This window comes from Sorex fumeus, unplaced genomic scaffold, assembly GCF_029834395.1.
Source record: "Sorex fumeus unplaced genomic scaffold, SorFum_2.1 ptg000252l, whole genome shotgun sequence".
NCBI lineage: Eukaryota > Metazoa > Chordata > Mammalia > Eulipotyphla > Soricidae > Sorex > Sorex fumeus.
The window spans coordinates 897116-908902 of record NW_026606309.1 but is presented as its reverse complement, the minus strand read 5'-3'; positions in this window follow the sequence as shown (position 1 = coordinate 908902).

Below are 11787 nucleotides of genomic sequence, written 5' to 3'. Positions count from 1 at the left end.
GAGTTGAGAGTCAGATGAATTCCAGATTCGCAGTGAATGAATGGAACATTCTGTAGTGGAGATAACAAAGATTTCTGAAGGCTGGTAGTGTGGTGGGACAATGAAGAGCTGAACAGGGTGGAGTGAATTGTCAATTAAACAGCACGGCTGCGAGTATGAACAGGCCTCTGAAAACCAGCATTGGCTTACTTGGACATTCACAAGTGGTGTAATGTTAACCAGGCGGGAGTGGAGAATCAGATAAACTCCAGACTCGCAGTGAATGAATGGAACATTCTGTAGTGGAGATTGCAATGATTTCTGAAATCTGGATTGTGGGGACACGAAAATGAAGAGCTGACCAGTGTTGAGTGGATAGCCTGTAAAAAGCCTCGGCTTCGAATGTGAACAGACCACTGAAAACCAGTATTGCATTACTTCGACTTTCAGCAGTGGTGTAACGAAAGCCTGCGTGGAGTGCAGATTCAGATGAATTCCAGATTCCCAGTGAATGAATGGAACATCCTGTAGTGGAGATTACAATGATTTCTGAAGGCTGGGTTGTGTGCACAGGAAAATGAGGAGCAAAACAGGTTGAGTGGATAGCCAATTGAACAGCACGACTGCGAACATGAACAGGCCTCTGAAAACCAGCATTGTTTTACTTGGACATTCACAAGTGGTGTAAGATAAATCTGCAGGTAGTGGAGATTCAGTTGAATTCCAGATTCGCAGTGAATGAATGGAACATTCTGTACTGGAGATTGCAATGATTTCTCAAGTCTGGATTGTTTGGACATGAAAATGAAGAGCTGACCACAGTTGTGTGGATACCCAGTAAAAAGCAGGGCTTAGAGTGTGAACAGACCGCTGAAAACCAGCATTGTGTTACTTGGACATTCATAAGTGGTGTAATGAAAGCCTACCTGGAGTGCAGATTCAGATGAATTCCAGATTGGCAGTGAATGAATGGAACATTCTGTACTGGCGATTCCAATGATTTCTGAAGTCTGATATTGTGGAAAAGAAAATGAAAGGCTGACCAGGTTTGAGTGGATAGACAATTGAACAGCACACTGCGAGTGTGAAAAGGCGGCTGAAAACCAGCATTGGATTACTTGGTCATTCACCAGTGCTGTAATGAAAACCTGCCTGGAGCGGAGAGTCAGATGAATTGCAGAATCGCAGTGAATGAATGGAACAGTCTGTAGTGGAGAGCCCAATGATTTCTGAAGGCTGGTTTGTGTGGAGAGGAAAATGAAGAGCTGACCAATATTGAGTGGATAGCCCATTGAACAGCACTTCTGCGAGTTGAACATGCCTCTGAAAACCAGTATTGAGTTACTTGGACATTCACCAGTGGCGTAACGAAAACCTGCCAGGAGTGGAGGTTCAGAGGAATTCCAGATTCGCAGTGAATGAATGGAACATTCTCTAGTGGTGATTCCAATGATTTCTGAAGGCTGGGTTTTGTGGACACGAAAATGTAGAGCTGAACAGGGTGGAGTGGATAGCCAAATGAACAGCACGTCTCTTAGTATGAACAGGCCACTGAAAACCAGCATTGGCTTACTTGGACATTCACAAGTGGTGTAACGATAACCCGCCGGGAGTTGAGAGTCAGATGAATTTAAGATTCGCAGTGAATGAACGGAACATTCTGTGGAGGAGATACCAATTATTTCTGAAGGTTGGGTTATGAGGACAGGAAAATGTAGAGCTGAATAGGGTTGGGTGGATAGCAAATTGAACAGCACGGCTGAGTGTGTTAGCAGGCGGCTTAAAACCAGCATTGTCTTCCTTGGACATTTACCAGTGGTGTCACGAAAACCTTCCAGGAGTGGAGACTCTGATGAATTCCAGATTCGCGTGATTGAATGGAACATTCTGTAGTGGTGATTGCCAACATTTAGGAATCTGGATAGTCTGGACAGGATATTGAAGAGCTGACCGATATTGAGTGGATAGCCAATGAACAGCACGGTTTCGAGTGTGAACAGACCACTAAGAAGCAGCATTGCATTACTTGGACATTCATCAGTGGTGTAACGAAAGCCTTCCTGGAATGCAGATTCAGAGTATTTCCAGATTCACAGTGAATGAATGGAAATTTCTGTAGTAGAGATTCCAATGATTTCTGAACGCTGGGTTGTGTGGACAGGAAAATGAAGAGCTGACTAGGTTTGACTGGATTGCCAATTGAACAGCAAGGCTGTGAGTGTGAACAGCCGCTGAAAACCAGCATTGGATTACCTGGTCATTCACCAGTGTTGTTAGGAAAATCTGCCTGGTGTGGAGAGTCAGAGGAATTCCAGATTCGCAGGGAACGAATGGAACATTCTGAAGTGGAGATAAGAATGATTTCTGAAGGCTCGGTGTGTGGAAGGAAAATCAAGAGCTAACCAGCGTTCACTGGATAGCCAATTGAACAGCACGGCTGCGAGTGTTAACACGCAGCTGAAACCAGCCTTGGGTTGCTTGGACATTCACCAGTGGTGAAACGAAAACCTGCTGGGAGTGGAGAACAAGATGAATTCAAGATTCGCCTGAATGAATGAAACATTCTGTAGTGTAGATTGCAATGGTTTCTGAGGTTTGTATTGTCTGAACTGGAAAAAGAAGAACTCACCAGTGTTGAGTCGCTAGACCGTGAACAGCACGGGTTCGAGTGTGAATAGACCGCTGAAAACCATCATTGCGTTACTTGAACATTCAGCAGTGGTGCAATGAATACCTGCCGGGAGTGGAGATTCAGATGAATTCCAGATTCGCAGTGAATGAATGGAACATTCTCTAGTGGTGATTCCAATGATTTCTGAAGGCTGGGTTTTGTGGACACGAAAATGTAGAGCTGAACAGGGTGGAATGGATAGCCAAATGAACAGCACGTCTCGTAGTAAGAACAGGCCACTGAAAACCAGCTTTGGCTTAATTGGACATTCACAAGTGGTGTAACGGAAACCTGACGGGAGTTGAGAATTAGATGAATTTCAGATTTGCCGTCAATGAATGGAACATTCTGTGGAGGAGATACCAATTGTTTCTGAAGTTTGGGTTATGTGGACAGGAAAATGGAGCTGAAGAGGGTTGAGTGGATAGCAAATTGAACAGCACGGCTGAGAGTATGAGCAGGCCACTTAAAACCAGCATTGGCTTACTTGGATATTTACCAGTGGTGTCACGAAAACCTGCCGGGAGTGGAGATTCAGATGAATTCCAGATTCGCTGTGAATGAATGGAACATTCTGTAGTGGAGATAACAATGATTTCTCCAGTCTCTGTGGTGTGGACAGGAAAATGTAGAGCTGGCCAGGGTTGAGTGGATAGCCAATTGAACAGCACCACTGCGCTTGTGAAGAAAACACTTAAAACATTGGGTTACTTGGACATTCAACAGTGGTGTAACGAAAACCTGCCGGGAGTGGAGGTTCAGAGGAATTCCAGATTCGCAGTGAATGAATGGAACATTCTCTAGTGGAGATTCCAACGATTTCTGAAGGCTGGGTCGTGTGGAAGGAAAATCAAGAACTAATCAGGATTTAGTGGAAAGCCAATTGTATAGCATGGCTGCGAGTGTGAACATGCAGCTGAAAACCAGCATTGGGTTACTTGGACATTCATCAGTGGTGTAAGGAAAACCTGCATGGAGTGGAGAGTCAGTTGAATTCCACATTCGCAGTGAATGAATGGAACATTCTGTAGAGGAGATTCCAATGATTTCTGAAGCCTGTGTTGTGTGGACAGGAAAATGAAGAGCTGACCAGGCTTGAATCGATAGCCAAGTAAACAGCAGGGCTGCGAATATGAACAGGCCGCTGAAAACCAGCATTGGGTTACTTGGACATTCAACAGTGGTGTAATGAAAACCTGCGTGGAGTTGAGAGTCAGATGAATTCCAGATTCGCAGTGAATGAATGGAACATTCTGTAGTGGAGATAACAAAGATTTCTGAAGGCTGGTAGTGTGGTGGGACAATGAAGAGCTGAACAGGGTGGAGTGAATTGTCAATTAAACAGCACGGCTGCGAGTATGAACAGGCCTCTGAAAACCAGCATTGGCTTACTTGGACATTCACAAGTGGTGTAATGTTAACCAGGCGGGAGTGGAGAATCAGATAAACTCCAGACTCGCAGTGAATGAATGGAACATTCTGTAGTGGAGATTGCAATGATTTCTGAAATCTGGATTGTGGGGACACGAAAATGAAGAGCTGACCAGTGTTGAGTGGATAGCCTGTAAAAAGCCTCGGCTTCGAATGTGAACAGACCACTGAAAACCAGTATTGCATTACTTCGACTTTCAGCAGTGGTGTAACGAAAGCCTGCGTGGAGTGCAGATTCAGATGAATTCCAGATTCCCAGTGAATGAATGGAACATCCTGTAGTGGAGATTACAATGATTTCTGAAGGCTGGGTTGTGTGCACAGGAAAATGAGGAGCAAAACAGGTTGAGTGGATAGCCAATTGAACAGCACGACTGCGAACATGAACAGGCCTCTGAAAACCAGCATTGTTTTACTTGGACATTCACAAGTGGTGTAAGATAAATCTGCAGGTAGTGGAGATTCAGTTGAATTCCAGATTCGCAGTGAATGAATGGAACATTCTGTACTGGAGATTGCCATGATTTCTCAAGTCTGGATTGTTTGGACATGAAAATGAAGAGCTGACCACAGTTGTGTGGATACCCAGTAAAAAGCAGGGCTTAGAGTGTGAACAGACCGCTGAAAACCAGCATTGTGTTACTTGGACATTCATAAGTGGTGTAATGAAAGCCTACCTGGAGTGCAGATTCAGATGAATTCCAGATTGGCAGTGAATGAATGGAACATTCTGTACTGGCGATTCCAATGATTTCTGAAGTCTGATATTGTGGAAAAGAAAATGAAAGGCTGACCAGGTTTGAGTGGATAGACAATTGAACAGCACACTGCGAGTGTGAAAAGGCGGCTGAAAACCAGCATTGGATTACTTGGTCATTCACCAGTGCTGTAATGAAAACCTGCCTGGAGCGGAGAGTCAGATGAATTGCAGAATCGCAGTGAATGAATGGAACAGTCTGTAGTGGAGAGCCCAATGATTTCTGAAGGCTGGTTTGTGTGGAGAGGAAAATGAAGAGCTGACCAATATTGAGTGGATAGCCCATTGAACAGCACTTCTGCGAGTTGAACATGCCTCTGAAAACCAGTATTGAGTTACTTGGACATTCACCAGTGGCGTAACGAAAACCTGCCAGGAGTGGAGGTTCAGAGGAATTCCAGATTCGCAGTGAATGAATGGAACATTCTCTAGTGGTGATTCCAATGATTTCTGAAGGCTGGGTTTTGTGGACACGAAAATGTAGAGCTGAACAGGGTGGAGTGGATAGCCAAATGAACAGCACGTCTCTTAGTATGAACAGGCCACTGAAAACCAGCATTGGCTTACTTGGACATTCACAAGTGGTGTAACGATAACCCGCCGGGAGTTGAGAGTCAGATGAATTTAAGATTCGCAGTGAATGAACGGAACATTCTGTGGAGGAGATACCAATTATTTCTGAAGGTTGGGTTATGAGGACAGGAAAATGTAGAGCTGAATAGGGTTGGGTGGATAGCAAATTAACAGCACGGCTGAGTGTGTTAGCAGGCGGCTTAAAACCAGCATTGTCTTCCTTGGACATTTACCAGTGGTGTCACGAAAACCTTCCAGGAGTGGAGACTCTGATGAATTCCAGATTCGCGTGATTGAATGGAACATTCTGTAGTGGTGATTGCCAACATTTAGGAATCTGGATAGTCTGGACAGGATATTGAAGAGCTGACCGATATTGAGTGGATAGCCAATGAACAGCACGGTTTCGAGTGTGAACAGACCACTAAGAAGCAGCATTGCATTACTTGGACATTCATCAGTGGTGTAACGAAAGCCTTCCTGGAATGCAGATTCAGAGTATTTCCAGATTCACAGTGAATGAATGGAAATTTCTGTAGTAGAGATTCCAATGATTTCTGAACGCTGGGTTGTGTGGACAGGAAAATGAAGAGCTGACTAGGTTTGACTGGATTGCCAATTGAACAGCAAGGCTGTGAGTGTGAACAGCCGCTGAAAACCAGCATTGGATTACCTGGTCATTCACCAGTGTTGTTAGGAAAATCTGCCTGGTGTGGAGAGTCAGAGGAATTCCAGATTCGCAGGGAACGAATGGAACATTCTGAAGTGGAGATAAGAATGATTTCTGAAGGCTCGGTGTGTGGAAGGAAAATCAAGAGCTAACCAGCGTTCACTGGATAGCCAATTGAACAGCACGGCTGCGAGTGTTAACACGCAGCTGAAACCAGCCTTGGGTTGCTTGGACATTCACCAGTGGTGAAACGAAAACCTGCTGGGAGTGGAGAACAAGATGAATTCAAGATTCGCCTGAATGAATGAAACATTCTGTAGTGTAGATTGCAATGGTTTCTGAGGTTTGTATTGTCTGAACTGGAAAAAGAAGAACTCACCAGTGTTGAGTCGCTAGACCGTGAACAGCACGGGTTCGAGTGTGAATAGACCGCTGAAAACCATCATTGCGTTACTTGAACATTCAGCAGTGGTGCAATGAAAACCTGCCGGGAGTGGAGATTCAGATGAATTCCAGATTCGCAGTGAATGAATGGAACATTCTCTAGTGGTGATTCCAATGATTTCTGAAGGCTGGGTTTTGTGGACACGAAAATGTAGAGCTGAACAGGGTGGAATGGATAGCCAAATGAACAGCACGTCTCGTAGTAAGAACAGGCCACTGAAAACCAGCTTTGGCTTAATTGGACATTCACAAGTGGTGTAACGAAAACCTGACGGGAGTTGAGAATTAGATGAATTTCAGATTTGCCGTCAATGAATGGAACATTCTGTGGAGGAGATACCAATTGTTTCTGAAGTTTGGGTTATGTGGACAGGAAAATGGAGCTGAAGAGGGTTGAGTGGATAGCAAATTGAACAGCACGGCTGAGAGTATGAGCAGGCCACTTAAAACCAGCATTGGCTTACTTGGATATTTACCAGTGGTGTCACGAAAACCTGCCGGGAGTGGAGATTCAGATGAATTCCAGATTCGCTGTGAATGAATGGAACATTCTGTAGTGGAGATAACAATGATTTCTCCAGTCTCTGTGGTGTGGACAGGAAAATGTAGAGCTGGCCAGGGTTGAGTGGATAGCCAATTGAACAGCACCACTGCGCTTGTGAAGAAAACACTTAAAACATTGGGTTACTTGGACATTCAACAGTGGTGTAACGAAAACCTGCCGGGAGTGGAGGTTCAGAGGAATTCCAGATTCGCAGTGAATGAATGGAACATTCTCTAGTGGAGATTCCAACGATTTCTGAAGGCTGGGTCGTGTGGAAGGAAAATCAAGAACTAATCAGGATTTAGTGGAAAGCCAATTGTATAGCATGGCTGCGAGTGTGAACATGCAGCTGAAAACCAGCATTGGGTTACTTGGACATTCATCAGTGGTGTAAGGAAAACCTGCATGGAGTGGAGAGTCAGTTGAATTCCACATTCGCAGTGAATGAATGGAACATTCTGTAGAGGAGATTCCAATGATTTCTGAAGCCTGTGTTGTGTGGACAGGAAAATGAAGAGCTGACCAGGCTTGAATCGATAGCCAAGTAAACAGCAGGGCTGCGAATATGAACAGGCCGCTGAAAACCAGCATTGGGTTACTTGGACATTCAACAGTGGTGTAATGAAAACCTGCGTGGAGTTGAGAGTCAGATGAATTCCAGATTCGCAGTGAATGAATGGAACATTCTGTAGTGGAGATAACAAAGATTTCTGAAGGCTGGTAGTGTGGTGGGACAATGAAGAGCTGAACAGGGTGGAGTGAATTGTCAATTAAACAGCACGGCTGCGAGTATGAACAGGCCTCTGAAAACCAGCATTGGCTTACTTGGACATTCACAAGTGGTGTAATGTTAACCAGGCGGGAGTGGAGAATCAGATAAACTCCAGACTCGCAGTGAATGAATGGAACATTCTGTAGTGGAGATTGCAATGATTTCTGAAATCTGGATTGTGGGGACACGAAAATGAAGAGCTGACCAGTGTTGAGTGGATAGCCTGTAAAAAGCCTCGGCTTCGAATGTGAACAGACCACTGAAAACCAGTATTGCATTACTTCGACTTTCAGCAGTGGTGTAACGAAAGCCTGCGTGGAGTGCAGATTCAGATGAATTCCAGATTCCCAGTGAATGAATGGAACATCCTGTAGTGGAGATTACAATGATTTCTGAAGGCTGGGTTGTGTGCACAGGAAAATGAGGAGCAAAACAGGTTGAGGGGATAGCCAATTGAACAGCACGACTGCGAACATGAACAGGCCTCTGAAAACCAGCATTGTTTTACTTGGACATTCACAAGTGGTGTAAGATAAATCTGCAGGTAGTGGAGATTCAGTTGAATTCCAGATTCGCAGTGAATGAATGGAACATTCTGTACTGGAGATTGCCATGATTTCTCAAGTCTGGATTGTTTGGACATGAAAATGAAGAGCTGACCACAGTTGTGTGGATACCCAGTAAAAAGCAGGGCTTAGAGTGTGAACAGACCGCTGAAAACCAGCATTGTGTTACTTGGACATTCATAAGTGGTGTAATGAAAGCCTACCTGGAGTGCAGATTCAGATGAATTCCAGATTGGCAGTGAATGAATGGAACATTCTGTACTGGCGATTCCAATGATTTCTGAAGTCTGATATTGTGGAAAAGAAAATGAAAGGCTGACCAGGTTTGAGTGGATAGACAATTGAACAGCACACTGCGAGTGTGAAAAGGCGGCTGAAAACCAGCATTGGATTACTTGGTCATTCACCAGTGCTGTAATGAAAACCTGCCTGGAGCGGAGAGTCAGATGAATTGCAGAATCGCAGTGAATGAATGGAACAGTCTGTAGTGGACAGCCCAATGATTTCTGAAGGCTGGTTTGTGTGGAGAGGAAAATGAAGAGCTGACCAATATTGAGTGGATAGCCCATTGAACAGCACTTCTGCGAGTTGAACATGCCTCTGAAAACCAGTATTGAGTTACTTGGACATTCACCAGTGGCGTAACGAAAACCTGCCAGGAGTGGAGGTTCAGAGGAATTCCAGATTCGCAGTGAATGAATGGAACATTCTCTAGTGGTGATTCCAATGATTTCTGAAGGCTGGGTTTTGTGGACACGAAAATGTAGAGCTGAACAGGGTGGAGTGGATAGCCAAATGAACAGCACGTCTCTTAGTATGAACAGGCCACTGAAAACCAGCATTGGCTTACTTGGACATTCACAAGTGGTGTAACGATAACCCGCCGGGAGTTGAGAGTCAGATGAATTTAAGATTCGCAGTGAATGAACGGAACATTCTGTGGAGGAGATACCAATTATTTCTGAAGGTTGGGTTATGAGGACAGGAAAATGTAGAGCTGAATAGGGTTGGGTGGATAGCAAATTGAACAGCACGGCTGAGTGTGTTAGCAGGCGGCTTAAAACCAGCATTGTCTTCCTTGGACATTTACCAGTGGTGTCACGAAAACCTTCCAGGAGTGGAGACTCTGATGAATTCCAGATTCGCGTGATTGAATGGAACATTCTGTAGTGGTGATTCCCAACATTTAGGAATCTGGATAGTCTGGACAGGATATTGAAGAGCTGACCGATATTGAGTGGATAGCCAATGAACAGCACGGTTTCGAGTGTGAACAGACCACTAAGAAGCAGCATTGCATTACTTGGACATTCATCAGTGGTGTAACGAAAGCCTTCCTGGAATGCAGATTCAGATTATTTCCAGATTCACAGTGAATGAATGGAAATTTCTGTAGTAGAGATTCCAATGATTTCTGAACGCTGGGTTGTGTGGACAGGAAAATGAAGAGCTGACTAGGTTTGACTGGATTGCCAATTGAACAGCAAGGCTGTGAGTGTGAACAGCCGCTGAAAACCAGCATTGGATTACCTGGTCATTCACCAGTGTTGTTAGGAAAATCTGCCTGGTGTGGAGAGTCAGAGGAATTCCAGATTCGCAGGGAACGAATGGAACATTCTGAAGTGGAGATAAGAATGATTTCTGAAGGCTCGGTGTGTGGAAGGAAAATCAAGAGCTAACCAGCGTTCACTGGATAGCCAATTGAACAGCACGGCTGCGAGTGTTAACACGCAGCTGAAACCAGCCTTGGGTTGCTTGGACATTCACCAGTGGTGAAACGAAAACCTGCTGGGAGTGGAGAACAAGATGAATTCAAGATTCGCCTGAATGAATGAAACATTCTGTAGTGTAGATTGCAATGGTTTCTGAGGTTTGTATTGTCTGAACTGGAAAAAGAAGAACTCACCAGTGTTGAGTCGCTAGACCGTGAACAGCACGGGTTCGAGTGTGAATAGACCGCTGAAAACCATCATTGCGTTACTTGAACATTCAGCAGTGGTGCAATGAAAACCTGCCGGGAGTGGAGATTCAGATGAATTCCAGATTCGCAGTGAATGAATGGAACATTCTCTAGTGGTGATTCCAATGATTTCTGAAGGCTGGGTTTTGTGGACACGAAAATGTAGAGCTGAACAGGGTGGAATGGATAGCCAAATGAACAGCACGTCTCGTAGTAAGAACAGGCCACTGAAAACCAGCTTTGGCTTAATTGGACATTCACAAGTGGTGTAACGAAAACCTGACGGGAGTTGAGAATTAGATGAATTTCAGATTTGCCGTCAATGAATGGAACATTCTGTGGAGGAGATACCAATTGTTTCTGAAGTTTGGGTTATGTGGACAGGAAAATGGAGCTGAAGAGGGTTGAGTGGATAGCAAATTGAACAGCACGGCTGAGAGTATGAGCAGGCCACTTAAAACCAGCATTGGCTTACTTGGATATTTACCAGTGGTGTCACGAAAACCTGCCGGGAGTGGAGATTCAGATGAATTCCAGATTCGCTGTGAATGAATGGAACATTCTGTAGTGGAGATAACAATGATTTCTCCAGTCTCTGTGGTGTGGACAGGAAAATGTAGAGCTGGCCAGGGTTGAGTGGATAGCCAATTGAACAGCAGCACTGCGCTTGTGAAGAAAACACTTAAAACATTGGGTTACTTGGACATTCAACAGTGGTGTAACGAAAACCTGCCGGGAGTGGAGGTTCAGAGGAATTCCAGATTCGCAGTGAATGAATGGAACATTCTCTAGTGGAGATTCCAATGATTTCTGAAGGCTGGGTCGTGTGGAAGGAAAATCAAGAACTAATCAGGATTTAGTGGAAAGCCAATTGTATAGCATGGCTGCGAGTGTGAACATGCAGCTGAAAACCAGCATTGGGTTACTTGGACATTCATCAGTGGTGTAAGGAAAACCTGCATGGAGTGGAGAGTCAGTTGAATTCCACATTCGCAGTGAATGAATGGAACATTCTGTAGAGGAGATTCCAATGATTTCTGAAGCCTGTGTTGTGTGGACAGGAAAATGAAGAGCTGACCAGGCTTGAATCGATAGCCAAGTAAACAGCAGGGCTGCGAATATGAACAGGCCGCTGAAAACCAGCATTGGGTTACTTGGACATTCAACAGTGGTGTAATGAAAACCTGCGTGGAGTTGAGAGTCAGATGAATTCCAGATTCGCAGTGAATGAATGGAACATTCTGTAGTGGAGATAACAAAGATTTCTGAAGGCTGGTAGTGTGGTGGGACAATGAAGAGCTGAACAGGGTGGAGTGAATTGTCAATTAAACAGCACGGCTGCGAGTATGAACAGGCCTCTGAAAACCAGCATTGGCTTACTTGGACATTCACAAGTGGTGTAATGTTAACCAGGCGGGAG